Raw genomic sequence first — 9,343 nt, 5'->3', positions numbered from 1 at the left:
CTTACATAACTGGCAAGAGGTCAATTGGCCCTGATTTCCCTGAAACAAATAGCATCCAGAGTGGAAATAACAAACACTCATCACCCTCACTAGCCTGTCTCTATTGAAAATCTTTGCCACACATATGTGTAGGCTGTGCAGTGCCACTCTAGGTCTTCATTCTGAGGATCAACAAAGCCATAGTTTTCCAGCAGTTGGCAGCCTCAGGGCAGGTGACTAGGACAAGTGATTTAAAATTTCATTTAAAAGTGGAAACCATTTAATTGTCTCCAAAGAATATATTTCGTTCAGAAAAATCATAAAAGAAAAACAAAGGAGAAAAAAACAGAAATACCTTGCCTGTGCAGAAGCTGAAAGTAGAGCAGATACTGGGAAAGAAAATACAAATTTTATCTCTATCTTTAGTGAGTTGACTCATTGGAAAAGACTCTGATGCTGGGAGGGATTGGGGGCAAGAGGAGAAGGGGACGACAGAGGATGAGATGGCTGGATGGCATCACTGACTCGATGGACCTGAGTCTGAGTGAACTCCGGGAGTTGGTGATGGACAGGGAGGCCTGGCGTGCTGCGATTCACGGGGTCGCAAAGAGTCAGACACGACTGAGAGACTGATCTGATCTGATCTGATCTTAGTGAGTATGAGTGACTGATGCTATATGATAATGAGCAGTGAGAAGTTTGTGAAACAAAAATAATCCCAAATAATTTGAAATGATATGTTGTATTCTGTCCAAGTAATATATTCCTAATTATGAAGATAAAAAGTATTAATAGAAAACTGATTTACCTCTAACTCTAATAAAGAAATGTTTTAAAATATTTAAATACAGGAATAAACCTACCTGAAATAAACCTACCTAAGAGACAAAAGACCTATATGCAGAAAAGTATAAGAGACCGATGAAAGAAATCTAAGGTGAAACAAACAGATGGAGAAATATACCATGCTCCTTGTTTGGGAGAATAAATATTGTTAAAATGACTACACTACCCAAAGTAATCTACAGATTCAGTGCAATCCCTATCAAATTACCAATGGCATTTTTCACAGAACTAGAACAAAAGAAAATTCACACTTTGTATGAAAATACAAAAGACTCCAGATAGTCAAAGCAATCTTGAGAAAGAAAAGTGAAGCTGGAGCAATTGGCTCCCTGACTTAGATCATACTACAAAGCTCCAGTAATCAAGCAGTGTGATACTGGCACAAAAGTTAACATATAGATCAAAAGAATAGAATAGAAAGCCCAGAGATTAAACCAGAGACTACAGCCACCTAATCTTTGACAAAGGAGGCAAGAATATACAATGGCAAAATAACAGTCTCTTCAATAAGTGATGCTAGGAAAACTGGACAGCTACACGTAAAAGAATGAAATTAAGACACTTCCTAACACCATGCACAACAATAAACTCAATATGGATTAAAGACATGAATGTAAAGTCAGACACTGTAAAACTCTTAGAGGAAAACATAGGCAGAACATGCTTTGACATAAATCACAGCACAGATCTTTTTTGAGCCCCCTCTTTGTGTAATGAAAATAAAAACAAAAATTAACAAATGGGACTTACTAAACTTAGCTTTTCCACAGCAAAATAAACCATCAACAAGACAAAAAGACAAACCAGAATGGGAGAAAATATTTGCAAGTGAAGCAACTGACAAAAGATTAATTTCCAAAATATACAAAACCTTACACAGCTCAACATCAGAAAAACAAGTCAATCAAAAAATGGTTGGGGGGCTTCCCTGGAGGCTCAGTGGTAGAGTCCACCTGCCAATGCAGGAGACCAGTTCAATCCCTGACCCAGGAAGACCCCACATGCCACAAAGTGACTAAACCTGTGTGCCACAACTACTAAGACTGTGCTCCAGAGCCCGAGGCAACTACTGAGCCCACGTGCGCCAACTACTGAAGCCTGCTCGCCCCAGAGCCTGCACTCCACAACAAGAGAAAATACTGCAATGAGAGGCCTGCACGCTGCAACTAGAGAACAGCCCCCACTCGCTGCAGCTAGAGAAAAGCCTGGAGAGCAATGATGACCCAGCACAGCCAAAAGTAAATAATTTTTTTAAACGGGCAGAAGACTTAAATAGACATCTCTCCAAAGACATACAGATGGCCAGTAAACATATGAAAAGATGCTCAACATTGCTCATTATTAGAGAAATGCAAATCAAAACTAAAATGAGGCATCATCCCACACCAGTCGGAATGGCCATCATCAAAAAATCTACAAGCAGTAAATGCTGGAGATGGTGTTAAAAAAAGAAACATTCTTGCACTGTTGGTGAGAAAGTAAACCTACCCAGCCACTATTGAGAAAAATATGGAGGTTACTGAAACAAACTAAAAATAGAACTAGGGTATGAGCCAGCAACCTCATTACTGGGCATATACCTGGAGAAAACCATAATTCAAAAAGACACATGCACCCCAGGGGTCACTGTAGCACCATTTACAATAGCCAGGATGTGGAAGCCACCTAAATGTTCACTGACAGAGAGATGGATAAGGAAGATGTGGTACATATATAGAACAGAGTATTGCTAAGCCATAAAAGAAAGAAATCTGGGTCATTTGTAGTGATGTGGATGGACCTAGAGTCTGTCATACAGAGTGAAGTCAGAGGAAAACAAATATCGTATATTAATTCATATGTACAGAATCTAGAAAAATTTTATAGCTGAGACTGTTTGCAGGGCAGCGATAGAGATGCAGACATAAAGATCAGACATATGGACAGAGCGGGAAGGGGAGGCCGAGACAAACTGGGAGAATAGGAACAGCACATGTACACTACCATGTGTATAACAGCCAGCTAGTGGGGAGCCACGGTAGAGCACAGGGGGCCTAGTGTGGTACCCCGTGATGGCCTAGAGGGCTGAGGAGTGGGACGGAGGTTCAGGAGGGAGGGGATATATGTATACATACAGCTGAGTCACTTCCTTGTTCAGCAGAAGTTAATACAACATTGTAAAGCGATTATATTTAAATAAAAATAAAAATATCTATTTAAATAAAATATACAAAATTAAATAAATCATATAAAATATTTGAATAAAATATTGAAACATTTTAACTCATTTTGAAGTGACCCTCAATAATTCTTGTAGGACATCCACAATGTCAGTCTACCCCTAGTTGTGAAAATTGATGTTATAAAACACCTTGGTTAAATGCATGTCAATGCAAAAATAATAGCTAAAACTATTAAAATATGAGTAGGAAACAGCTAAATAATCCATACTCTTCTTGAATATTGACTTTGCTGTTCTTCTAGAGATTTTTGAGATGGGATTGTAAGTTTTGGCCACCAAAGTATCACTTACCCTACTCCCATTTCAAAATTGAATGTTTTCCTAAGCATCCAGCACATAAATAATTTATGTTTCAGCAATGGCCAATCAATAAAAGGAAAATGAAAACAAATTACATAAACCTCATATATGGAAAACAAGAAAAAATAAGCTACAGTTTATGACTTTGTCAATAAGAATTCAGCAAATTATGTGCTACTTAATAAGATGTAAGTACTTCCTCATTAGGGAGTTACTCCCCAGGTTGGATGATAAGGGCAGAGACACAGTCTCTATACAACCATGGTAAATATCTTTTGGGTTAGCTCAGAATAAAAAGAACTTATGCTGCTATTATGGGAAGTCTTTTCTAATATGTTCCCATTAGACCTTCAGGCTTTGAGTTCCTTAGTATTAAAGATAGATTTTTGAGGTACTGGTTGTTATTACTGATCAGGAAGAAAAGAAAAAAAAAAGATGTTGTGGTATGATTATAGAAAGGGGAGGAAAGAAAGCAGGATGGTGGACAGGCATGGGTGGCAAGAATTGGTTGGTTATTCAGGGTGCTGTGTGGAGAAGGCAGTAACTGTTAGATGTGGAAGGGTTTAGAAGACCAGCTTTTGACTAGAGTAAGCCCAAACTGTCATCACTCTTTACATCAAAAGGATTCACTAACTGTGGGTTTAGAGAGGCCAAACTGGAAGGACAACACTATCACAGAAAGTAATACATTTTCTTGACATAATAAACACTAGTAAAACCAAACAAATAACTGGATTCTGAACTGGAGAACTTTTCATCCAGAATCATGGCGACAGGTTGGAAGATTTTCATAATGGGGACATAGATACCATATCAACATTAGGGGAAACAATCAAAATGATCAAATTTTACATGAAACTCTAAGTAATGGATATAGAGAAGTCTTGTCATATTCCTACATGTCTTTTCCCACATGTAATAATTAGATTTTTCAAGTTTTAGAATCACAGCAAGCTATTTTTCACCCCTCAAAATGTTCATTGGTTTCACATGTTTTCCTGTTTTAATCCCTTGGAAAAATCATATGTATTAAGCTATAACACATTTTACATCTTAGCATCAAAAAGAGAATGTAATTACTTAGAAGTTTCAACCACTAACTTTAAAAAATGACCAAAAATAAAACTTACCCTCCACAACCCTTGCCTAGCATCTTATATATAATGTTAATAGATGTTCAAAAAAGCTTGTTGAATAAACAGTCTCTTGGTTGTCTTAGCTCTTCACTGAATAATGTTTCATGGCATGGAGCGAAACCCCTGTGGCATGGCATGTTTAGTCAGAGAGCTATTTTAACATAAAATCAGGCTATGTAGGCTTGTACCTCCCCAGGTCACTCACTTTACATGACTACCATTCTCTCCGAATTTCTGTGCTTCATATGTCTTTTTGCTCTTTGAAGAGTTTTATTTTTCTTTTTATCTCATACCTGTGGTCAGTTTATGTGATTTGATATTATAAAGGATGAACAGTCTTAATTTCTGCAATGCTAAACTTACAAATGAAACTATCAGGTAACTTATTTTAATGGGCTGAGGGTGGGGTCTGCTCTGTATTTAACAGGACAGCTTTTAAAATATCATTAAAAATGGAATCTGTCTTTGTTGTAGCCACTATGGAAAACAGTAATGGAGGTTCCTTAAAAAACTAGAGTTACCATATGATCTAGCAATCCTACTCCTGGGCATATATCCATAAAAAATGAAAATCTTTATTTGAAAATATACATGTACCCCAATTTTCACAGAAGCAATATATAGAATAGCCAATACATGAAAGCAACCTAAGTGTCCATGAACAGATTAATGAAAAATAAAATGTGGTATATATAAACAGTAGAATAATACTTGGTCATAAAAAACAGTGAAATAATGCCATGGACCTAAAGATTATCACACTGAGTGAAATAAGCCAGAGAAGGACAAATATTATATGATATTACTTATATGTGCAATCTAAAAAGGAATAAAAATGCACTAATTTACAAAGAAGAAACAGACTCGGACATAGGAAACAAGTTTATGTTTACCAGAGAAAAGCTGGGGGGAGGGATAAAAGCACAAGATTAACAATTATACCCCCCAATATGAAAAATGGGTAAACAACAAGGATTTTCTTTATAGCACACAGAACTATATTCAATATCTTATAATAACCTATAATGGAAAAGAATCAGGGCCAAGACAGCAGCAGGTTACCTCTGGTAGCCCTGGACCAGGAGCCCCCATCCCCAGCAGCAGAAGGATGGTGCTGAAGTGGATCCAGAAGAAATTAACTGGCTTGCAGAGGGACCCTCCTGCTCATTGCTCTGCAGGACTCATGGGAGATGATCTGTTCCACTGGCAGGCCACTTTCATGGGCCTGAAGGACAGTCCCTACCAAGGAGGCATTTTCTTCTGACCATCCATTTGCCTACAGATTATCCTTTCAAGCCCCCAAACGTTGCTTTCACAACCAAAGTTTAACACCCCAACATCAATAGCAGCAGCAGCATCTGCCTTGATACCCTGTGGTCCCAATGGTCTCCAGCACTGAGAGTGTCAAAAGTTTTCTTCTTCATCTGTTCCCTGCTCTGTGACCCAACCCTGATGACCCTCCAGTGCCAGGGACAGCTCACACCTACAAGGCTGACAGAAAGATTATAACACACTAGCGAGAGAATGGACACAGAAATATGCTATGCAAGTAACTCAGAGGTTTTTATGGGAAACATTGTCCAAGAGAAGCTTAGCTGAGCTATTGGCTGAGCCACTCACAGAGCGTCATCTCTTCTGCAAACAAATGCTGGTTGCCCACTTTCTCTAACCACAGCATATTGGTACCACTCTCAGCCATCGTGGTTTTGACACAGTCATGTTACTGATGCCAGATGAGTAGCCACTGTTTTTGATCTGCAGCATTCCTGACTACATTGGAATCTGTCCCTCCACCCTGACTCACTGCTCACCTCTTAAGGGAACCTGTGAGCCCTCCTGCCTGGCCTCACTCAGGCAGCATCGCTCGCAAAGGCGCCTCAGCCTGGGCCCTTACCACATGCTCTTCGCCTTTAAAACTCAGTGCCAGCCTGGGGTCCAGGACAGAGCGGGCAGGCTTTCCTCACATGCTATCTGCCACAAACCACATCCTGAAGAGACTCAACTCATCTCAGGAGTTCCTGGTAATAGTGTCACTGGGAAGTGGAGGCCTTGCCCCACAGATCCCACCAGTCTTCCTTGTCTGTACCACATGCTGGCACTCTCCCCTCACACCAAGAAGCAGTAAGTAGATGCCAGGAATTCTATTTAGTATAAATTTTTAAAAAAAAATAATAATAAAACACCATGAAATAACTGTCCTTTTAGGAGACCAAAATTATGAAACCTGGGATGATTTGGGTTATGCTTCTCTGTCTGATGAGGTTTCTCACTACCTCAACCTCCTCCTATTCAGAGCCTACATGAAGTCCAAGTGTGAGCCATTCACTTTCCAGAACATGGCGGGGAAGGGGCTGCTAAATGTAATAAAAGTATAATTCATTCATAATCCTTAAAAAAATCAGAAAATGTGCATGTGTGTGTGTGTACATGTGTGTGCGTGCTAAGTCACTTCAGTCATATCTGACTCTGTGTGACCCTATGGACTGTAGTCCACCAGGCTCTTCTTTCTGTCCGTGGGATTTTCCAGGCAAGAATACTGGAGTGGGTTGCCATGCCCTCCTCCAGGGGATATTCCCGATCCAGGGATCTAACCCGAACCTCACATCTCCGCATTGTCAGGCAGGTTCTTTACCACTAGCGCCACCTGGGAAGCCTCCTATAATACACATACACACACACATACACAAACACACACACACATATGTATAACTGAATCATTCTACTGTACACCTAAAACACACAATATTGTAAATCAGCTATATACATCAATTATAAAAAAAACTCTGTCTTTGTAGACAACAGTTCAGAATTTGTTGGTTGTTTGTTTGTAGGAGTTTGGTTTTATACTAGGTTTTAAAATGCAGCTACTTTGCAATTGCTTTGATGGAGTATCCAAAAAAAATCCCACTTCTGTCTAGTCTTCCAAAAACACCTGGGGCAGCCTTAATTCCTATGAGATTCCCAATTTGTTGGGAATATGTGTTTATTTAATACTAACTTTTTAGTATTTATTTAGTATGATAGTAACTAAATTTATTTGTGTTCACCTAATTAAAGTGAGGCCAGAATTTCTCAATGTATTATAGCTGTGTCCCTCTCTCCTACTTTTTATACTACTCAATGAATAGTAAATTGAGGTCACTTTTAATAATTCAATAAGTCATGGATACAGGAATAGTAATAAGTGTGCAATCTCAATTGCAAATATTTATAGGTAAATTTGCAGTTGAGATTGCACAAACATTTGAGATTGCAAACATTTATAGGTAACTTTGGAGAAGGCAATGGCAACCCACTCCAGTACTCTTGCCTGGAGAATCCCATGGACGGAGGAGCCTGGTAGGCTGTAGTCTATGGGGTTGCTAGGACTCGGACACAACTGAGTGATATCACTTTCACTTTTCACTTTCATACACTGGAGAGGAAAGTGGCAACCCACTCCAGTGTTCTTGCCTTGAGAATCCTAGGGCTGGGGGAGCCTGGTGAGCTGCCATCTCTGGGGTCGCACAGAGTTAGACATGACTGAAGCGACTTGGCAGCAGCAGCAGTCTTTATTTTGGAGAAGGAAGTGGCAACCCACTACAGTATCCTGTGGACAGAGGAGCCTGGTGGGCTGCTGTCCATGGGGTCGCACAGAGTTGGACACGACTGAAGCAACTTAGCACACATGCATGCATTGGAGAAGGAAATGGCAACCCACTCCAGTATTCTTGCCTGGAGAATCCCAGGAACAAAGGAGCCTGGTGGGCTGCCATCTATGGGGTCGCACAGAGTTGGACACGACTGAAGCGACTTAGCAGTAGCAGCAACAGCATAGGTAACTTACACAATGCCACAAAAGTGTTAGTTGCTCAGTCACGTCTGACTCTTTGCAACCCTATGGACTACAGTCTGCCAGGCTCCTCTGTCCAAGGGATTCTCCAGGCAAGAAAACTGGAGTGGGTAGCCATTACCTTCTCCAGGGGATCTTCCCAACCCAGGTGGCATTAGTGGTAAAGAACCTACATGCCAATGAAGGAGACATAAGAGATGTGGATTCGATTCCTGGGTTGGGAAGATCCCCTGGAGAAACAAATGGCAACCCACACCAGTATTCTTGTCTGGAAAATCCAATGGACAGAGGAGCCTCGTGGCCCACAGTCCATAGGGTCACAAAGAGTCAGACATGACTGAAGTAACTTAGCACACATTATAGAATGCTATAATCTGTGCTAGGAATTTAACCCTTACAACCACATTATAGCATACGTCTAGAACTAACACCCAAAAAAGATGTCCTTTTCATTATAGGGGACTGGAATGCAAAAGTAGGAAGTCAAGAAACACCTGGAATAACAGGCAAATTTGGCCTTGGAATACGGAATGAAGCAGGGCAAAGACTAATAGAGTTTTGCCAAGAAAATGCACTGGTCATAACAAACACCCTCTTCCAACAACACAAGAGAAGACTCTATACATGGACATCACCAGGTGGTCAACACCGAAATCAGATTGATTACATTCTTTGCAGCCAAAGATGGAGAAGCTCTATACAGTCAGCAAAAACAAGACCAGGAGCTGACTGTGACTCAGACCATGAACTCCTTATTGCCAAATTCAGACTTAAATTGAAGAAAGTAGGGAAAACCACTAGACCATTCAGGTATGACCTCAATCAAATCCCTTATGATTATACAGTGGAAGTGAGAAATAGATTAAAGGGCCTAGAACTGATAGATAGAGTGCCTGATGAACTATGGAATGAGGTTCGTGACATTGTACAGGAGACAGGGATCAAGACCATTCCCATAGAAAAGAAATGCAAAAAAGCAAAATGGCTGTCTGGGGAGGCCTTACAAATAGCTGTGAAAAGAAGAGAAGT

The 9,343-nt window shown here is 40.2% G+C and overlaps 1 pseudogene across 1 annotated transcript; it reads left to right on the top strand.

Annotated features, from left to right (window-relative positions):
* The first annotated feature begins 4,756 nt into the window (after nucleotides 1–4,756).
* Nucleotides 4,757–6,611, top strand: LOC147374534 (ubiquitin-conjugating enzyme E2 D4-like; annotated as a pseudogene). The gene is made up of 2 exons (XR_015162869.1): nucleotides 4,757–6,027; nucleotides 6,397–6,611. The product of XR_015162869.1 is annotated as a ubiquitin-conjugating enzyme E2 D4-like (transcript).
* Nucleotides 6,612–9,343: the final 2,732 nt, after the last annotated feature.

This window comes from Bos grunniens, chromosome 4, assembly GCF_055505025.1.
Source record: "Bos grunniens cultivar Pamir isolate PY7600 chromosome 4, Bosgru_T2T1.0, whole genome shotgun sequence".
NCBI classification, from domain to species: domain Eukaryota; kingdom Metazoa; phylum Chordata; class Mammalia; order Artiodactyla; family Bovidae; genus Bos; species Bos grunniens.
The sequence above is the reverse complement of the archived record's forward strand: the minus strand, read 5'-3'. Positions and strand labels throughout refer to the sequence as shown.